Raw genomic sequence first — 22,006 nt, forward strand, 5'->3', positions numbered from 1 at the left:
TGCCCCCTCGTTCCCGCCTATCAGGCAGGCTACCCACCCCTAAAAACGCAACAGATTCCCCCCAGAAATTAAAAAACAACAACTAAAAAATCCCCCTAAAAATAATGCCAGGCAGAAGTCTGCGGGGAAGGCCTGGTGTTGGTGGCGGCGGCGGCGGCGGCAGCAGTGGCGGCGGCGGCAGGCCCAGCAGCAGCAGGCACGCCTCTTCCCCGGTGGTGGTGGCTTCTCCTGCAGGCCCTGGCTCTCCATTGCTTACATAGCCAAAAGTAACCACCCATGCACAAGAAAGGCATTAGGAGGCTTAAGACAATTGCAGAAGTATGTAAAAGTCTTTAGAAAAACCTTAAAGGGAGGAACCCTCAAAACAGTCCAATGAGGACTGAACATACTCAGTGGCCACATAATACTGAATTATCGGGGAGGAGGGGAGAGAAAACCAGGGGAGAGGGAGAATGGAATGAAGGCAGCATGCCACATACTGCAACATTTTGTTGCAGGTCTACTTGCATTATTACTATTCTTACTATTATGTCATCAACACTTAAGGATGCAATCCTATGCATGTTTAGGCAGAAAAGAAGTCCTACAATTCCCAGCATTCCCCAGCCAGCCATGCTGGGAGTTGTAGGACTTTTTTCTGTCTAAACATGCATAGGATTGCGCCCTACGTTATTAGTGTACCCCACTTCCACCAACTGGAGGGGGGGACAAGACAGAGAGATTAATATCACTTTAATTTAAAAAAAAAAATCAGTTAAGGAAACTCTCTCAGGCTTGCAAATAATTGAGATGGGTGGGTGGGAAGTATGCATGAAACACTGACCTGTTCTAACCTGTCAAATAAAACTGTATTTAGGCCATTTTTTAAAAAAAGTATACTTACTCGTACGCCCCATTAGAGCTCAATACTTTCTTTGAAGCCATGCAATTTTAGGTTTTAATGTTGATTCACTAATTTATGTGAAAGGAATGTTAAGCAAGCCAAGTATAATTGTTCCTATCAGGCAAATTACAAAAAGTTGAGGAAGTTTCTCTACCAAAAATATATATCACTGACACTGTACAGATTTCAACACTGGGCCAGATCCAAAACTCACTGAAGCAAACGAGTAATATTGTTCCATTAAATTTTAGGTAGAGCTCAGCTTAAATTGCTCAGAAGACATTTTTCTGAGAAAATTTCTGAATTTTTTCGTTTTCTCATGTCCCTAGGAAAAGTCCATTTTACAGAATTTTCTCCAAATATTGTCCATCATTATTTTGGTGACAACCACCATTTCCTTCCCTTCAATGCCCCAGAATGATGCTAGGTCCAGGGTCTTGTGGAAGATGCAAGCTAAGACAGTTGCCAAGCTAAGACAGTTGTTGCTGCTGTTGCTACAGGTAGCAGCAGCAAAAACAAAAAATCTTACAGATAAAAGAAAGAAGGTATGCTACTGCTAATGGTGAACCCCACCCCTGAGAAACTGTTGGAGAATTTCACCTCCTTCTGAAGAAATTCAGTGAAATCTCTCACCCCGCCCCCCCAGCCCCCATTTTTCTGGCCACAACTTGAGGGGAGACTTTCAAGATGTCATTTGCGCACAGCTCTACATTTTTAGGTCACCGTTTCATTTCTATAGCATCCTTTGCACATTTTCAGTACAGATTGACATTATAGATCTGTTTTCCATATAAGTTCTCGCCAGATTTCTTTGTTTTCCGTCAAAGATGTTTTGTTGTTGCACACAAGCAAGGGAAGAAAGAGAACAGATGCAGTTACTTGTATCGGTTTTCCATCTTGTAGTCTTGCAAAGCAAATATTTTGTCGATCGCTACATACATTTCACTCTCAAGTTTGCAAAATCATCACCCCAATCATTCCTCGAGTTTTGTATCTGTAATCTATCTCAAATGTAATCAGACTAGAATATATACATAACAGTTGGATTTCTATTTCAAGACAATCTCAGACTGAGAAGTACTGTGCATTATACCTATGGCAGCAAAAGACGTGCTATGTGATTTATAAAGGGTCACCACATGTGCTGCAATGATGCAAGGTCTATGCAATGCTTGCCTTGCATTTCATCAGAAATCTAGTGAGATGTAGGAACATACAGCCAAAGTCCTTATGTCGTCCTCAACAGGGCGTAAGTGTTACACTCCTCATCTTGAACTGGAGCACAGGATAGAAAGTGGTCTACATACGAGCAGGTTTTGATTGGAACGTTAATGGCCCACCAACAAGATTTGCACTCTGCCCTTCCTCCACAATTTTTTCAGAGAGAAACGGGGTTTCCAACTGTCTCCTCCCTCGAGCTGAAGGGCCTCCACTGAGATCCCTATGTATCTCCCATTTGTAGGTCTGGATGCTGATATACACAAAAACATCTGTCACAGTGCTATCTGAGAATATGTAGGCATTTTGAGAACTTTTTCTCTCCTGCTTTTCTGTGACGTTTTAGGTGGTCATGTGTCCTCTTTTATGGAGGACAGTTCTCTGTCTGAAGGGCTGCCCTCTATTTTGAAGTGGTCCTCTGTTTGAAGGGCTGTCCAGTCCAAATTGCTCTCTAAGAGGATTATTAAGAGAGTTCTTTACATCAGGGAATAAAGGGCTTCTTTACAGATGGGAGGATGCAATTGCTTAAGCGTACAGTTCTTAGCTATGCTTGGTTACAGTTCTTAATATTTAAGAGAGTCTTCCTCAGCTACAGACAAACTCTCAGTAGCTTTTCCCTCAGACCCGAGTTCCCTAACCTTCATCCCAGCTAATCACTCACAACCAGGAACAGATAATGGGTAGCAGTCATCCATTGCATCAAGCTCTTCTGGCTTCTAAGGGGGTTCAGATGTTCCAAATACAGCTTGCTGAAGTTCTCCCTCTGGTCTGGGCACCACATTTTAAGAAGGATGCAGACAAACTGGAGAGGATTCAGAGGACGGCAACAAAGATGATCAGGGGACTAGAAACAAAGCCCTATGAAGAGAGACTGAAAGAACTGGGCATGTTTAGCCTTGAGAAGAGAAGACTGAGGGGAGATATGATAGCACTCTTCAAGTACTTGAAAGGTTGTCACAGAGAGGAAGGCCAGGATCTCTTCTCAATCATCCCAGAGTGCAGGACATGGAAGAATGGGCTCAAGTTACAGGAAGCAAGATTCCGGCTGATCATCAGGAAAAACTTCCTGACTGTTAGAGCAATATGACAATGGAACCAGTTACCTAGGGAGGTAGTGGGCTCTCCCACACTGACTGGAGGCATTCAAGATGAGGCTGGACAGCCATCTGTCAGGGATGCTCTGACCTGGATTCCTGCAATGAGCAGGGGGTTGGACTCGATGGCCTTGTAGGCCCCCCCAACCCTACTATTCTATGATTCTATGATTCTATGGTCATAGATTCTAGGATTCTATGGTTTGAAGCCTTCTGGTGCTGGGCAGTGCTGCCTGATGGAAATCTCACCAGAAGCTCACACCATGGCTTCCTACTCTCCTGAGCCACCAGCTCCGGTCTTCTCCCAGCAGGATTCTCTCAAACTTCTCCTTTCTCAGTTTTGAGCTATGTTGCCTTCAACCGCCAGGCCTAGTCCTCAAGCCTTCTTCCACCCAACAATCTCTAACTGAGCAAACCCTGACTCTGACTGGCCCTTTTATTTCTCTTCACCAGAACTTCTGATCAACCCCTGTCAGGGCTCTCACCTAATGGTCTTCTTGTAGTGACCAATCATTGATTCTATGTTGACCTTATAACCATCACTAAAATTTGTTGACCCCTTGATCAGTCCAAATTCTATTTTGCTATCTACTCTATCCATATATAACAAAAGACAACTTCTCCCACTAGTCTTCCTCAGACTGTCAGCTTGAAGCCTCTCTTCTTTAGCTGCAGTTACTAAGGCAGCAGCTACTAAGGCAGCAGCAACTGACTTATGCTCAGTACAAAGTAGAAGAGCCAGGCTTCTGGCTTACTTGGTTGTCTGATAACCTCACTCAGATGTTACTCATATAAATATTACAGCATATAAACAGATAAAAATACAGCATTTCTCCACAGGGAGCTTTCAAATTTTCAAACTCCTAAGGTGGCTAGTTGGCCTGCTTTAAAGAGGACAGTCCTCTGTTTGAAGTGCTGCCAGAGGACAGTGCTGTATTTGAATGTGCCCTCTGTCTGAAGGGCTGTCTAGTCCAAGTTTGGTTGAAAGTTGAGTAACTGTAAGAACGGCAAGTCAGGACCTTCATGTTACCAGATACAGTTAACATTTGGAGAGCAGAGTGAACTAGCACACGACTCACCTGGTCAGTCATCCCCACTCTGGTGAGCTGTATTGTATTTCTATTTGAATTATAGATATTATTTCTAAATTTGCATCTATACATACAAGTTAGCATATGCAAAAACCTTCTTTTGTCCTCTTTTTTTGTGGTGCATTTCCCCTTTTTTGGCAATGCATAAGTAGCCACCCTAACTACCTGTAACCTGAAGCAGTGTAGTCCTGGAAAAGCTTTATTACTTGATTCTTCTGAATCAAGTTAAACATCAAACAAGGAGTGCAAGGGGATAGGTGAGGGAAATTCTTTCCCACCCATATTTCCATTTTGTATTTCGTTCCATTTAATGCTATGACTTTATTACAGTTCATTGACTGTGGTGAGATCTTGGCTGTGTGGAGGCAACATAAGATGAACTGACCCAGCTTTTTAAAATGAGCTCAGCCAAGTGAAGAGATCATTTTTCTCTCCTGACATTTTCAACTACTTAGATGCTTAATTATCTGTTACCAGAATGTCTCCCTGTAAGCGCCAGCAATTTCACCCATTAGCAATTAGCTACTGAACTTAGTGCAATTGAATAAATACATAAACAGCCCCACCACCTGCACATGAACACAAGGAATGTTTCAAAGATATGAAAAGGTTGCGCTCATGAAGAATTACTGTAATGCATTTTGCACCCAACTGTTTTTTACATATTGATCTGGTGACCATATGCATTTCTATCCTGCACATGTTGGCTATATAAATATACTTCTGTGCTGCCCATATGTTGGGTATCAGTCCAATAAGTGCATGCATTTCTTTCTACTGCTGCTGCACTGTCAGCAAAATCTTTATATTGTGATAAGGTGTTGGGAGGAAAAGAAGAGAGAACAGCTGATCAATGACTGATCAAGTCTATAGCGTAATTGTAGAAGTAAGCCTATGTTTGTAATTTGGTTCCCTTTTTATAGTTCACTCTTAACAATAACATCCCAAAGCCCATTAAAGTATGGCATGGAAAAAAATTCATACTATAGAGGCATTAACAGGGGTAGGCAACAGTGGAGGCTGAAACCTGGAGTGGATTTTCTGCCCCACTGACTTAGGAGCCACCAGCCTCCACTGGAGTCTACCTACCCCTACACTAGAGTAATTAGAAACATTTTATCAGCTCCAGATAATACAAACCATCGATAAATCAAACACTCAACTCTTATTTTTCCATAGCTTTTTGATGCCGGGAGTTTTTAACTTCAGAGGAGGCAAGCAAACCTGCAAAATTTAAAAGTTCCAGAATTTGAGGCCAACCTGGATGTTTTTCTACAAATGAAACTACTGTAGGAATCTCAAGGGGTATGTGGGGAATTCAAGGGAAGTGAAAGGCATTTCTATAAGATTCTGCATTTACAAGACAAAAAATCATCTCTCTCTCAAAACATGTAGGAAATCTCATCCAAATAAATAGGAGAACCTTTAAGCAAAATGAACCAGGGTCAAGTGACACTGCAAGCAAAGTCCACAGAACTGTCTTTAACCTTCCTATTCCCACAGTAGGCCATTGTAAGGGAAACAAATATTTAAAATCAGCTCTAAGTGAATGAACAGTGAATCAGGCAAAGTATAATTGCACTTTCATAATAGCCCCCCAAAATACAATTTTGGGGGAATAAGCAATAATACATCATCTAAAAACCATCCACTATAGTACAGAATCATTTAGCTGAACATTCCACCTTGTTATCATGTATTAAACTCAGCTAAATAAATAGAGAATCCTACAACAACAGCAAATTATACAGGTCACCCATCTTGTATTTTTCTCCTTTTATTATTTTTCCCCACCTCATTAGAAGTATTTTCTGTCCTTTACTTTTATGAACATTGATTTCTTTTATAATAATTGGAATTTTACTTTGAAAATCATAATTCTGTGCCTGAATGTGAGCAGGGGTTACTTTTTTCCAGGAACCTGTACTCATAGGGCAGGCCCTCTCATGAGTTGGCAGGCCCCTCCCACAATAGCTGGCTTCAAGGAAGGACCCTTCAAAGCTGGGCATTTTTTGTTTTATTTATTTATTTCATTTCTACACTGCCGAATAGCCAAAGCTCTCTGGGCCTGGCCAACTCTCTGAACAGCTGCACCAGCAACTTTTCTGGCTGACGCAGCCCTTCAGAGAATGGCAATGGGGCGGGAGACATAGTGCCAAAGCAGTGAGTGGGCTGGGCAGTGTAGTGCAGTGCGAGGAGACCAATGCAGCAGGCGGGGAGGGAAGGGAATGTCACGTACCTAGTACATCCTCTCCCTTTGCAATCAACACACTCCAGAACACAAGGCTTCAGGCTAACTCTACTTTATTAGTTAACAACTAGCTTCTTTACAAATGCAGATTCTAGGAAACTCTCAGACTGCATAGAACCAGCTAATCCACATATCTATGAATAGCAACAGAGGATACGAAGTGAAAGTTAGAGAAGTTGCCAGCAGTCTGGGCATGACCTTCACAGCCAGACTTGCTTCACAGGGATGCCCTTCCCTTAGGGTGGCTCCTTCCTACATTGGCTTCTACGAGTGGCCAACCTGGCAGAGCATCTGAGCCCTGCCCCTGACTTTTCCTGCTTAGCTCTATGATGGACCCTAGCCACTCTCAAGTCATGCCCCTTGCCCTCCTCCTCCAAAACTTGAGTTCTCATGGTGAAGGAATGGCGGAGCCATTCAGGCGGGGCCATCTGTGTGTCAAGGTCTTGGGAAGAGAGTCTCACCGTATCTTGGCTCACTAGGGAGGGTGCCTCCCTCTGTTCTTGCTGTCCCCATTCTGATTCTGAATCTGAGCTGCCAGATATCTCCACAGTCCACACGCTCAGATTCATTCCTGACAGGGAGGGAGGTGGGGCAGCCTGGGAGGAGGGAGATGGATGCTGCCGCAGCAGGTGAACAGGCAGGCTGAAGGAGATGCAGTGGGTGGGAGGAAAGGAGATGGATGCAGCAGAGGTGGCAATGGTGAGCAGTGGTAGCACGTGTGTGCTCTCCTGCCTCAGGCAGCAGGACAGCTTGCGCCAGCACTGCCTACTCATGCCCTCTCTGGTGCATGTTTACCAGACTAGTCTCCAGATTAGTCCATATAATTAACTCCAGATAATATAGGGCTTATTTAAACTAATGAACAGCCACTGGCGTGTTGGCAGTCTACCGAGAAAGTTCTAAGTGTTGATTTTTAGGGTCAGATAAGTGGGTGGGATGGAAGACATTTTAGGGTTCTTTGAACGTGTTAATAAGCATATGGATAGCTACTTGAACTTTCAGAAAGTTTTGACAAAGTCCTCCAAAAGTTCCTGGGTAAATATAGCAGTAAACTTAGCAATAAGAGGCCTGAGGTCAGGTTCTCTTATTGTTCGGTAAACGGTGAAAGAACAGGAAGCTGAGAGTAGGAATAAGTGGACAGTTCTCATAACGCAGGGATGTAAGAAGAGGGTTCCCCCAAAGTTCTGTATTGGCACCAGTGCTTTATAACTTGTTCATAAATGACCTGCAATTAGGGGTGAGCAGTGACGTGGCCAACTATGCTGGATGACACCAAATTATTCAGGATGGTAAAAACAAAAAAGGATTGCAAACAGCAGGACTGGTGTCAAGGGTAGGCATGGTTGGGCACCTGCCAAAGGTAGGTACCCCATCAGGGGCCCACTGACAATGGCCCCCTGGACGTGCTCCTCCTCTTCACCAATGCAACCTGCTTGTTCACTTGCCTTTCGCTCTGTCCCCGATAAGAAGCAGTAGATGCCACTGCCTACTTGTTCACTGGCTCTCTGCCTGTCAAGCACGCAAGTGGTAGCAATGAAAGGAGGAGGAGGAGCAATAGCTTCTGGTGACAATGGCAGTGGGAGAGTAGACTGAGGGAGAGAGCCCATTGAGGGTGTCTTGCACATGGCCCCTCAAAACCTGGAGCCTGCTCTTGCAAAGCAGTCCGAAAGGCCCTCTCCAATTTGGGTGAACAGGCAATAAAATGGCAAAGGTGGTTCGTTGTAAGTGTAAAGTGATTATGCTGGGGCAAAAGAATCCAAACTTCACATAGATGCTGGTGGGGTCTGAGCTGGTGGTGACTGACCAGTAGGAATCCCAACTCGGGTTCTCTGGGAGGCCATAGAAGCATGGCCCCCATTCCCACCCCCCAGAGCCATGCTCGGGCCACCCATGAGTTCAGCAAGTTGTATTATGCCTCTAATATTGCACACATTACACTTTCCTGGCCCCCAAACTGCGCATATTTAAATATGCACATTTTTAACTTCCTTTTTGTGCACACAACAAAGGCGGGAAAATGGCGGGTGCTCACCAGACAGGATCGTGATGAGTCCTGGAGGACATGAGCGGGATGCGAGCGGGTGCAAGTGGGGGGTGAGTGAGGACAGCATCTCAGTGGGTGCAGTCCAGGAGTCACAGATGGGGCGGGTCCTGACAGACCCCCGGACCCAGTCGAGCTCCCGCGACATCCCTACTGACCAGGGAACAGGTCTTGCAGTTGTGGCAGATAAATCAAATTTAAATAGTGTTTCAGCAGTGTATAGCAGCTATGAAAAAGGTGAATTCCATGCTAAGGATCATTAGGAAAAGGACTGAAAATAAAACTGCCAATATTGTAATACCTTTATACAAATCTGTGTTGTGACCACACTTGGAATACCATGTACAGTTCTAGTTACTGCACCTCAAAAAGTATAAGGTAGGGCTTGAAAAGTATATTGTAGGGAAAAATACGGCAACCAAGATGATCAGGAGACTGGAGCAATCTCTTATAAGGAAAGATTATATTTCAGGCTTTTTAGTTGGGGGGGCAGGGGAAAGGTGAGTATGGAGGGGAAGGGATATGACAGAGTTTTATAAAATTATGCAGGCTGCCGAGAAAGAAGGACGCGGAGGTGCCTTTCTCATAATACTAGATCCTGGGATATATTGGATGGAAAATCAGCATGGGGACCTAATCCAGCTTGGGATCATTGGGACTGGGACCCTGTGTGGCTGCTATTCTTTCACAATAAAAGTACCCACTCTGGGTGCAATCCTATGCATGTTTAAACAGAGAAAAAAAGTTCTACAACACCCAACATCCCCCAGCCAGTAAGGCTGGCTGGGGAATGGTAGGAGTTGCAAGACGTTTTTCTGTCTAAATACGCATAGGATTGCATGTTTAAGCAGTTGTTTTTTTAAGTGTAGTTTGGCCCTTAAGCTAGTGGATTTCACCACATCTTGTGTCACAGTCCCATTGGTTATTTTCTGTGTAGCATGAAGAACACTTTCTTTTGCCTGTCCTGAACCTACTGCGGATCAATTTCACTAGGTGGTCCTGCATTCCAGAGTTATGAGAAAGTTTGAAAAATCATGGGAGGTCTGGTGGGGGTTTCTAATAGAGTGCTCCGGCCTAACTGTATTTCCCCATCATCAGACCTTTATTATGATCTTAAAATATCTAGAATAATTTCCTTAGAAATTTTGCTTTATAGTTTTCAGAACTGAGGAAAACCTTCCAATTATTTTTTATATGAAAGCACACGTCCTTGTTTTACAATTGCTGTCTTTTTAACAAAGCAGTCGTCTTTGCTACTCAATACCGTACAAAGAGCCATGTGACCGTGATTAAGGCCAAAGGGAAAAGAGGCCATCTTCCTTTGTGATTGCAGAAGGGAGCCAGCTACGAATCAGTGTCAGCCAGCATGTTAGAGAAAATCAGCTGAAGAGTTCAAATGAGAAAAACACAAGACAATTTATCAGATTGCTTTTAGTGCTAGGTGTGATATACTCCGAGATACCTTTGCACACAATGTCTGCACATATGAAACAGGCCTATGCATGATGTCTGGAACCTGTATTATACTTAATCCCTTGGGTGCCAGACCCCGGAGGCAATGGTTTTTAAGAACTGTGTGCACAGTAGGATTGCCAACACATAATTTATATCTGTATAATTGCAGCATGCTCTTAATTAAAATGCTTAAGTAGATAAACACACACACGCCCTACTTGCACTCAAAAATGTCGCAATTCTCTGGGCACCTGCATTCAGAGTTGCTACCTTTTGACCTTGCAAGTTATGGACAATCTGGCCATTTACCATGCTGCTTCAAAACCACATCAAGCACTTTGATCTGTGGACATAGCATAGTTAAACTATGGTGTTCAGTAGCACCAGATGTAGCAATGGCCACCAATTTAGATGGCATTAAAAGGGGATTAGACAAAGTCATGGAGGAGGTGGCTATCCATGGCTACTAGTCAGGATGGCTATATTTCCTCCAGGATTAATGACAGCATGCCTCTGAATACCAGTTGCTGGGGAAGCGCCCGGGGGGGGGGGGGGCAGTGCTGCTGCTGCTGCAGCAAGTCATATCCTGCTTGTAGGCTTCCCTGGGCAGGCCTTCGGTCTGAACCTGCAGGGCCCTTTTGGTGTTCTTATACCTTTTATGTCCTGTCTTACCATTAGTGAGCCATGTTATCTATGCCTCTCATGTTGGCCAATTCCTTTTTATTTTTCCAGGCATTTTAGTCTTTCAGCTCTGCTGTCTTAAATCTGTTATTGTATTTTAAATCTCTGCATTGCTGCTAGTTTTTATTCTGGTTTTTCCTTTTATATTGTAGTTTTAAACCTTTAAATTTATATTGTATTTTATGCTGTATTTTGTGGTTTTAATTGTTGCAAACTGCCCAGAGAGCTTCAGCTATTGGGCAGTATAGAAATGTAATAAATAAATGAAATTTTTCTTCTATAGCTGTGTAGAAATACAACTGAAAGAAAACCCTGTTGCGTTGGAATACAAAATCCATGTGGATTTTGCAGGAAATATCAGATACAACCCAGAGACCATTATTTCCCAACAAAATAAATGGTGCTTAATTCCTATCCTAAGGATGTTTACTTATAAGTAAGTTTCATGAGTTTTCATGAGATTTATTTTGAGGTATGTTAGGATCACAGTGTTAATTCAATTACGTTAGGTCACCAAAATTTTCTCTGCATGGTTCCCATATAGGCCTTACTATTAGAGCTGTTCTTCCCATTGTTGCAAATCGAATTGAATTTTCCCTCAAAAAACTCACACTGAGAATTTAAAACAACCTTCTCGGTACCAAATAAAAGCTCATCTCAATTCCTATCTAGTAATTCAGCTATTCTTGCTCCTCACCAATTCTGTTAACCTTCCCCTCTGTTAACTTGAATTATTTTGCTTTTTTCAGAGCAGCTGTAGGATGATTTTTTTAAAAAAGAGTCATTTTCCCCCTGCATTGAAATGTTTAACGTCATGTACTACAACTATTCACATACTCTGTATGAAAACAGTCCTTTTCTTGAACACAGACTAGCTGGTGAGTAAAACAGTAAAAATGGACTGGAACCCGATAGCAAGGGAGTGGAAGTTAAGGCTGCAGTTTTTCACACTTACTGGGCAATAGGTCCCATTGAACTTAGGGGAATGTTCTACAACATGCATAGAATTGGGGTTCAAGATGAACAGTCTATCCAGCCCAAAGGGTAGGAAGTTGTTTGCATCTGGCCACCCTATTCTCAGAGTTCTACAGGCTGTCTGGGGTTATTTAAGGCCAGTGTTCCTTGTTACCTGTGGCCCAGTAGCTGCCTGGTTAGGATATCTTAACTTATTTGCCGCAGGCAAGCTGAATCTTGCGTGCCACAGATCAGCCCACACTGAGGCAGCCATTATGGCTACAGAGAAAAAGCACAGCCATTGTGAGCTGGGTATATACAAGCCCATAGCAGTGAAGGGACAGTATTCTGCACATTCTCCGAAGCATTCTCTTCTTGCTGATTTCTTTACACATTTCAGAGCTGGTCCTCGGTATTTCAAACAATGCAGAGCTGGGCAACACAGGGGTTGGATGTGGGGCCCCAGTCTGTTTTGCATCCCCCACTCCCCCACCCCCTGCAAGTGCTGCCACTGCTGAGTTGCCACCCAATTTTGGCAGCACAGCAGCAGCAAAAAAAAGCCACATTTCCCCTTTAAAACAAGGCACCAGTGAGCACGTCCCTTGTTTTCGGGTCTTCCAGGAGTGTGATTTGCATTTAAACATGGCATGCATGCTCAACGTGTAACTTATTTTAAAGTGGACATACAGCTTCCTTGCACCACTGCTGTTGTGCTGCCAAATTTTGGTGGCAATTTGGTGGGATGATGGAGCGATTTTGGCAGTGGGAGATGGGGACCTCCAGACCCTCCAGAGTTGCTCCCTCCTGAATTAATAGAGCAGAACCCAACTGAGATATGGATCCGGATGAGGCTGCAATCCTATGCACACCTGCTTGGAAGGAAGCCCCACTGAATATAGTGAGACTTACTTCTGCATAAACATGCATAGAATTGTACTGTAACGGCGCAATCCTATGGGGATAGGCGGCCATCTCTGAACTCAGAGGTGACTGCAAATCAATCCCGGGCAGGAGAAGCATGGAGGGGAGCGTCCCCTCTGCGCTTCTCCTGCCCTGCATTTGTGGCTAGAGAGCTGGTTTCTAGCTGCAGGAAGGCGGAGCAGGGGAGGAGGCTGCCGGACGACACATAGGATGTGTCGTGCCAGTATTTCCGCCTTCCCCGCCCCGGAACGCCCCGTTTTGGCTGCTCCACATTCCTCTTCTGAGGGCAGAGCATGGGCCATTCTGTGCTGCCTGCGAGGCAGCGTGTAAGGGGGGAAGGTCAGTTCTCCGGGACCGGACCTCGGACCGTGGGCTCCGAGGTCAGTTCGGTTCCTGGAAACCCACATATCCTATGGCCGTCTAGCCACTGACTAGCGGTAATAGGATTGCTCCCTAAGTGTTTGAGTATGCTTCTGGAGGCAACAAAACAGACATTTACCTGGATTTGGTTAGCCAGTGCACTATAGCAAATAGAGTGCGACATTTGGATTGGAGAAGTGTGGGTTCAGTTACTCACTCAACTACAAAGCTCCTTATTTGCTTATTTATTTATTTAGAAGTTTGCTGTGCTGCCATTGAGAATAAAACTCTCAGAAGGGCATAAAGTTTCTCTCTCTCTCTCTCTCTCTATATATATATATATATATATAAATATATATATATAGTATGAGAGAGACTTATATGCCCTTCTGATCTCTCTCTCTCTCTCTCTCTCTCTGTACAAACATAAAAAAATAGCAGAACAGCAGTCACAAAACAATAACATTTGGCAGAACGGATAAACCTACACTTGAAATCAGCTTACCTGCATGCTGAAATAACCAGACTTTATTTTTAAAGTATTTGCCTGGTGCTGAACTAGAATCAAGGTTGCCACCAGGTAAACTTTCCTGGGGAGGGCCTTCCATCAGTAGGGCACCACAATGAGGACCACTGCAGGCCTTCTCTGCAGTAATCTCAGGGATGGTGTCTGCAAGAAGCCAATCACTGGCTAAATTCAGACAACATGTTTCCCGATCTCCTACTTATGGTTTGGAGGTAACAACCATGTCATGTGGTCACATGCTCCCTCTCTTCCCCCTTTCGGGTAGGTTCCCCCTTCCTTTCCATGGTTTGATATAATATTTGAAATGGTGTAAACTATGGTTAGCACTAACCAGAATTGACCCAAACCAAAACATGGTTTGAAGAGGTCACATATCAAAACCATGCCACCTTAAGGAAGACAGAAGAGTAGTGCTAAGGTGATCAACATGATTGCACTGTCTTTTGGAAGAACTGTTCCATTCTCTCCCTGGCCACCACCTCACCCTGACACCCCCCTCCCCAAAGTAGGATTTTCAGCCACCTGCAGAAAAACCATGGGGATAATACAGGAGGGCAACAATTGGCTTTATTTTAGAAAAGTGAAAAGTTACGCTGCATAAAAAAGTAAGTGAACCAGAGTTGGCTATTCTGCATTAGACACCTAGTATGGAAGAACCCCTTCATGGATCACTGCCTTGTTGTGGCGAAGGGGCTTGCGTAACTCAGTGAAGCCATAAGCTATGCCGTGCAGGGCCACCCAAGACGGACAGGTCATGGCAGAGAGTTCTGACAAAATGTGGTCCACTGGAGAAGGAAATGGCAACCCACTCCAGTATTCTTGCCAAGAAAACCCCATGGAACGTATCACAAGGCGAAAAGAGATGACGCCGGAAGATGAGCCCCTCAGGTCGGAAGGTGTCCAATATGCTACTGGGGAAGAGCAGAGGGTATTTCCAAGTAGCGCCAGAAAGAGTGAAGCGGCTGGGCCAAACCCGAAAGGACACTCAGCTGTGGATGTGTCTGGCGGTGAAAAGAAAATCCGATGCTGTAAAGAACAATATTGTTTAGGAACCTGGAATGTCAGATCAATGAATCAAGGTAAGCTGGAGGGGGTCAAACATGAGATGGCAAGATTGAACATCGACATCTTGGGAGTCAGCGAACTCAAATGGACAGGCATGGGCGAATTTAATTCAGGTGACCATCATATCTACTATTGTGGGCAAGAATCCCTTAGAAGAAATGGAGTAGCACTCATAGTCAACAAAAGGGTGGGAAAAGCAGTACTGGGGTACAATCTTAAAAATGATAGAATGATCTCAGTACGAATCCAAGGCAAACCATTCAACATCACAGTAATTCAAGTCTATGCCCCAACCACTGAGGCCGAAGAAGCTGAGGTTGATCGGTTCTATGAAGACCTACAACACCTTCTAGAACTAACACCAAAAAAAGATGTCCTCTTCATCATAGGGGATTGGAATGCTAAAGTAGGAAGTCAAGAAATCACCGGGATAACAGGCAGGCATGGCCTTGGTGTACAAAATGAAGCAGGACAAAAGCTAATAGAGTTTTGCCAAGAGAACATGCTGATCATAGCAAACACTCTTTTCCAACAGCACAAGAGGCGACTCTACACATGGACGTCACCAGATGGTCAATATCGAAATCAGATTGATTATGTCCTTTGCAGCCAAAGATGGAGAAGCTCCATACAGTCAGTAAAAACAAGACCTGGAGCTGACTGTGGCTCAGATCATGAGCTGCTTCTTGCAAAATTTCGTCTTAAATTGAAGAACGTCGGGAAAACCACTAAACCGTTCAGGTATGACCTAAATCATATCCCTGATGAATATACAGTGGAGGTGAGGAATAGATTTCAGGGATTAGACCTGATAGACAGAGTGCCTGAGGAACTATGGACGGAGGTCCGTAACATTGTTCAGGAGGCAGCAACAAAATCCGTCCCAAAGAAAAAGAAATGCAAGAAAGCCAAGTGGCTGTCTGATGAGGCTTTACAAGTAGCTGAGGAAAGAAGGGAAGCGAAAAGCAAGGGAGAAAGGGGAAGATATACCCAACTGAATGCAGAGTTCCAGAGAATAGCAAGGAGAGACAAGAAGGCCTTCTTAAATGAACAATGCAAAGAAATCGAGGAAAACAACAGAATGGGAAAGACTAGAGATCTCTTCAAGAAAATTGGAGATCTCAAGGGAACGTTTTGTGCAAAGACGGGCATGATAAAGGACAAAGAAGGCAGGGACCTAACAGAAGCAGATGAGATTAAGAAGAGGTGGCAAGAATACACAGAAGAACTATACAGGAAAGATTTGAATGTCCCTGATAGCCATGATAGTGCGGTCACTGAACTTGAGCCGGACATCCTAGAGAGTGAAGTCAAGTGGGCCTTAGGAAGCATTAGTAACAACAAAGCTAGCGGAGATGACAGTATTCCAGCCGAGCTATTTAAAATCCTAAAAGATGATGCTGTTAAAGTGCTACATTCAATATGCCAACAAATCTGGAACACTCAACAGTGGCCACAAGACTGGAAAAGGTCAGTTTACATTCCAATTCCAAAGAAGGGCAACGCCAAAGAGTGTTCAAACTACCGCACAATTGCGCTCATTTCACATGCCAGCAAGGTGATGCTCAAAATCCTACAAGCTAGGCTTCAGCAGTATGCGAACCGAGAACTACCGGAAGTACAAGCTGGGTTTAGAAGAGGCAGAGGAACTAGAGATCAAATCGCCAACATTCGCTGCATCATGGAGAAAGCAAGAGAATTCCAGAAAAACGTCTATTTCTGCTTCATTGACTACGCTAAAGCCTTTGATTGTGTGGATCACAACAAACTGTGGCAAATTCTTAAAGTGATGGGAGTACCAGACCACCTTACCTGTCTCCTGAGAAACCTGTACGAGGGTCAAGAAGCAACAGTAAGAACCAGACATGGAACAACCGATTGGTTCAAAATTGGGAAAGGAGTACGACAAGGCTGCATATTGTCACCCTGCTTATTTAACTTATATGCAGAGTACATCATGAGAAATGCCGGGTTGGATGAATCAGAGACCGGAATTAAGATTGCCGGGAGAATTATCAACAACCTCCGATATGCAGACGATACCACCCTAATGGCAGAAAGCGAAGAGGATCTCAAGAGCCTCTTGTTGAGGGTGAAAGAGGAGAGTGCAAAAGCTGGTTTGAAACTCAACATTAAAAAAACTAAGATCATGGCATCTGGCCCTATCACTTCCTGGCATATAGAAGGGGAAGAAATGGAAGCAGTGACAGATTTTACTTTCTTGGGCTCCAAGATCACCGCAGACGGTGACTGTAGCCATGAAATTAAAAGACGCTTGCTCCTTGGGAGGAAAGCTATGGCAAACCTAGACAGCATAGTAAGAAGCAGAGACATCACCTTGCCGACAAAGGTCCGTCTAATCAAAGCTATGGTTTTCCCAGTAGTAATGTATGGCTGTGAGAGCTGGACTATAAGGAAGGCTGAGCGCCGAAGAATTGATGCTTTCGAACTGTGGTGCTGGAGAAGACTCTTACGAGTCCCCTGGACTGCAAGGAGGTCAAATCAGTCCATCCTAAAGGAAATCAACCCTGACTGCTCTTTGGAAGGACAGATAATGAAGCTGAAGCTCCAATATTTTGGCCACCTAATGCGAAGAGAAAACTCCCTGGAAAAGACCCTGATACTGGGAAAGACTGAAGGCAAAAGGAGAAGGGGACGGCAGAGGATGAGATGGCTAGATAGCATCACGGATGCAATGAATATGAACTTGAGCATGCTCCGGGAGAGAGCGCAGGACAGGAAGGCCTGGCGTGCTATGGTCCATGGGGTCACGAAGAGTCGGACACGACTGAACGACTGAACAACAACAACAACAACAATGGAAGAACCCCTAGTGAGTTTATGACTAAGAAGTAATTTGACCCAGAGACTTCCCAAATCAAAGCCACATTCTTAGCCACTATGCTCCAGGACTTAGGACTGCAGCCACAGCCTGCTGTTCCCCCAACTAAAAGAAATATTAGGGGCTATCATGTCAATGGGTTAATTAGGGTCTAGCATGATTTAGGTGTATCACAGGATATGCTCCCTCTAGATCACATGACAACAATATCCACCAGCTTTTGCAGCCTAGCGATATTTGGGGGCACCTCAGTGAATTCTGCAAGACTGTCTTCCAGACAGCACATTAAAGTAGTCCCTCTTGCTCTCTTTGAAAATGGACCACATTTCTGGGAATCTAGCTAGCTGCAAGAACTAAGAGCAATTGCAGACAATCGCAGCAACAACAATCCTTGCCTTGTTTATTCTTCATAGAATGTTTCTAATCTTGGCAAATGCAGCATTTTCATCCGATTCTTTTTTTCTCAGAGCAAGACTGCAGCTGTGCCAAGAGTTAATGGCTCTGGCATGACTCTTCATTTCTCTTAATGCATATAAGTTTGGGCCTGCCCCAGTTTGTTTTCTGCTCTGATACATGCTGTTCTGCCACATTTGGGCGGTACTGTGGGTGAGCTGCTTCATTCTGTTCAATACAGTAACATCTCAATTATTTCCTACCATTTGCCACTTTGTCAGCAAGAACAGCAGTTGAGGATGACAGTGTTCTCAAAAAAGAGAAAAAATGCATCATACATTTGACTCCAAAAGAAATTTTAGAAGTTATGTTTTTCTTCTTCTAATATATATATTAAAAAAGTGGAAGAAATCTTCGGCACTGCACTAGTAGATTATATATATATATATATATATATATATACACACATATATACATATATATACACACACACACACACACACACACACACTTTTTTTTTTTACCATTCTCATTCCATTTGATAGAAAATAAATTGCTTTTAAAAAGAAATTCAAAGGAGAAGGAATTCCAGAAAAATTCTTCTGGATTGGGTTCAGGGTTCTTGTGCTTACCTTACTCATGAGGAGGCTGAGGAGTGTGTACTAGTGCCCTGTCTTTCATTGTACACTCATCTCTCTGGCAGCCTGTAGCCTCCTTGGTTTCCTGCACTTCAGTTAAAGCCCAGGGGATGACAGCATGAGGTAATTCCATCCATAGGGCTTTTTCAGATCAGAAAGTGCAGGGCGCCTGGGAGAATGCAAAGCAATGGAGTGGTGTGTAATAGAAATTTAAAAAACACACACAGTACCTTCGGCCACCTCATAGTGACTAGATCTGATCAAAATTACCTCCAAAAGAAATTCAAAAAAAATTATAAAATGCCCTGAGAACGAGGCAGAAAAATGGAAGCCTCTTTCATGAAGAAAATTTTCAGGAAATTGGAGGTCAGATTTTGGCACAGCACTAGCTGTCACCTCTTCCCTGGAGCTGACACAGCACTGCCCCCCTTACACCTGCCATGAGGCTTACAGGGAATGAGCAGTATTATCGGCATCTGCATTAGAGAAAACAGGCATCCACAATCATCCCTCAGAATTTTAACATTTGGAAGACCCTGGGGAAGGTGCTGAACCTTGAAAACTGACAGCTAGAGTTGAGCCAGAATTTCTGAGACTTTTTTCTTGGAACACTGCTGAGATTTTTCTTTTCTTACCCTCTTCACACGCCCCCAGTAATAAAAGGCCACTTTGGAGAAATTTGGCCAAATTTTGTTTCCATTTTTGGGTGGGGTTCACCTTCCCTCTTCCCCCTACCCCCCACAATATTCCAGAACAATCCTACGTACTGAGTGAGGCTGCCTACACAATTGATGCTGTTGTCACTTGTAGTGGGAGCACAAAAAAGCCAAAAACCCTTAGGAAAAAAGAAAGAAGCTGTGCTACACCCTTGCCAATGGTGAGCCCTATCTGTGAGAAACTGCTGGTGAATTTCTCCTCCCTATGGAGAAATTCAGTGAAATTGTCTCCACAATTTCTCTGCCCACAAATAGGGCAGAGAATTTCGAGAAGCCATTTACACACGGCTCCCCGTTTCCATGGGACATGTGTCTCCAACACACAACTAAACTTACTTCTGTGTTTGGGGAGTATTTGGAAAAACAGAGGATTGGGGAATTAGTTTGGGACTAGAGGAACATCTTCCTTATGCAATCTCTGGCTCTATTCCTGCCAAAGGGCAGGCTGCTGTCAATCCAGTAGATCTGACTCAGAAACTAGCACAATTTGCTAAGCTAACAGGAGCACACCATGCATAACTGGGGGGGGGGGTCCTAGATCAAGAGTGAGCAACATGTAACAAAAGGACTGCATGCAGCCCCCTGACCTTTCTTGCAGCTCCTCATTGCCCCCACCCTCCAAAAGCTGCTGAAATTTGGCAGCAGTGAGGGAAAATAGCCTCCTTGTAAAAGCCAAAAGCCGAGGTTTACCGCCAAAATTTGGTAGTGCAGCAGCTGCAACAAAAACAGCCTATTTTAAATAGCCACTTTTTCCCCCTCATCACAATCATGCTGACAAATTTCAGTGGCTAGCCACTGCTTGTGGCTTTTAAAAAGGAACATCTGCACCACCAAATTTTGGCAGCACACCAACAGGGTGAGGAGTGTAACCCCAGGGGTGGGATAATATGGTTGTCTTCCCCAACCCCTGGAAGTTGCCCACCCCTGGTCTAGATAGCGGAGTGTCCTTGTTAGGTTCCCAGGACGGGAAACAGAGCAGGGACGTAACTCAGAAATGATTATTATTAAAGGCCAATGACATTCAAAATCACAGTCAATATATTCAAAGCTATACCAGAAGGGAAGCTGGAGTTACGGCAAGTCAAGGGTGGTTGCGCCTAAACAGGAGAGAGAGAGCACCTGAGCATGTGTGCATGTGAGCATCAGAGAGAGAGAGAGAGAGAGAAGGCAGAAGGAGGAGGAATAATGAAGGGTAATAAACTAAAAGATAAGAAATGATGAGAGAAGCGGGGCGCTTTTTACCTATCCGTAGTCTGCTGAGACAATTGGAGAAGGGTAGAGGAAATCTTCAGCAGTGAATTAATATGAAAGCCAAAGAAATCACTCATTCCCAGCCCAGAATAAGGCACTCACCTGGCAGGAGCACTCTCTTCCCAAGCCATAGTAGGGTGGGGTTCCACTGGGCAGAAACGGGGGTGAGGCACAAATACAGATGGCTGGCTGGGAGCTCAGAGAAAGAGTGCCATGGGCAATGTGGATGCCCAGAGGATCATTCCCAAAAAGGTATTCTTGGTCCAAGGATCCAAAAGTAATTATACTTTTCTTCCTCTTGTTTTAGAAAACAAAGACAACAGTGTCTGCTAAAATGGGAGGCTTTCAGGGGAGCAAGAGCAGTGGATATTCCAGAGCTGGATGGGCATTTTTGGAGTTAAGTAGAATGTCACAAAGACTTTCAGTTTTTTTAGTTAATGAGTGACAGGGTGTTGCCCTGATTGCATTAGGGCTCTATCAGGGCCATAGGCAGCAGTCTGGAGCGAGCCAGGAGCTCCTGGGAACCAGGAGTCGATACCAAATAATAATTTGGTATGGAAACCAGGAGTCCATATCAAAGAAAGCAAATCAGAGGACAAGCCAAGAGTCAACAATCAGGATTAGAGGGGGAAAAGGAGGCATGACCAAGGAGCTAAAAGAATCAGTGGTCAAACTAAGAAACAGGACCAAAAAGAGCCACCAGAGGCATCCCTAGAACTCAGGTAGACCTTGTTGTTCAAGCAAAGTTCCACTGAGACAGGAAGTCCTCTTATACCCCTTCCTGTCCAAGAGGAGCCAATGGCTAGCCTGGGTGGAGTCAATCCAGAAGGTTCTTCACTAAGAAGCTGTAGTGATGTGGCTTCCCACGTGGGGAAGGGGTCAGAAACACTGAATAGGTGCAAAGGAGATTCATTTAGCATGTCCAGGAGTTCCTTGGCCAGGGCATTCTCTTCTCCAATTCAATGGAGAGCAGTCCTGAGGGTCAAACCCTGTCACTATTTGCTGTTAGCCTTTCCCAGCTAGAAACAGAAAAAATAGAGATATGATGACAAAATGGAAGCAATCAGGCAACATGTCTTTACTACTACTGATTTATGCCAATACACTCAAGGTAGTTTGCAGATTAAAATAATGATATACAATCTAATAGACATAATACAAGAGGAAAAGGGGATGAGGACAGAAGAAGAAAATCATCAATTTCAGGTACCAGTTCTGTTATAGAATTGTTATAAAACATCTGAGAGGAGAGAAGCCAAATGGCAGTTCCTTCGAGCCAAGCTCTGGAGTGGGCCATGCTGTCTCACCTCTCCTTCTGATGCAGCCAAGTGGAATTGCTTCCAAGAGAGACAGTACCGGAGTGGGAGGCATTGTCCACTTCCCCTTGGCAGCAGTAGTCATTTATTACTACTGCACTGGCAACCTTCTCTCATGAGTTCCTCCTCTTATCTGAAAAATACACAGGTATAGCAGGACGGAAGAAAGCAGGTGCATTAGTCCAATAGTCCATCAGTCTACAAAAGCAGCAAGAAGTCTTTGCAACTACTCAAGACTACATCTTGCCAACCATCTCAAAAACTCAAATTATTTCACTCTCAAATTCAAATCTGCCCCTTATTTTCCACC

The 22,006-nt window shown here is 44.1% G+C and overlaps 1 long non-coding RNA gene across 1 annotated transcript in view; it reads right to left on the minus strand.

Annotated features, from left to right (window-relative positions):
- The window catches only part of LOC146352155 (uncharacterized), an 84,809-nt gene extending 64,056 nt beyond the window's left edge, over positions 1-20,753 (minus strand). The window contains exons 1-2 of the long non-coding RNA XR_014787617.1: positions 20,483-20,753; positions 18,408-18,582 (exon numbers count right to left, since the gene is read on the minus strand). This is a non-coding gene — a long non-coding RNA (uncharacterized LOC146352155). The remainder of the gene's footprint in view (positions 1-18,407; positions 18,583-20,482) is intronic.
- Between the last annotated feature and the right edge of the window lie 1,253 nt (positions 20,754-22,006).

The sequence above is a fragment of the Heloderma suspectum genome, chromosome 2 (assembly GCF_057233095.1).
Source record: "Heloderma suspectum isolate Gila_16-S chromosome 2, 16-S_ref, whole genome shotgun sequence".
NCBI classification, from domain to species: Eukaryota; Metazoa; Chordata; class Lepidosauria; order Squamata; family Helodermatidae; genus Heloderma; species Heloderma suspectum.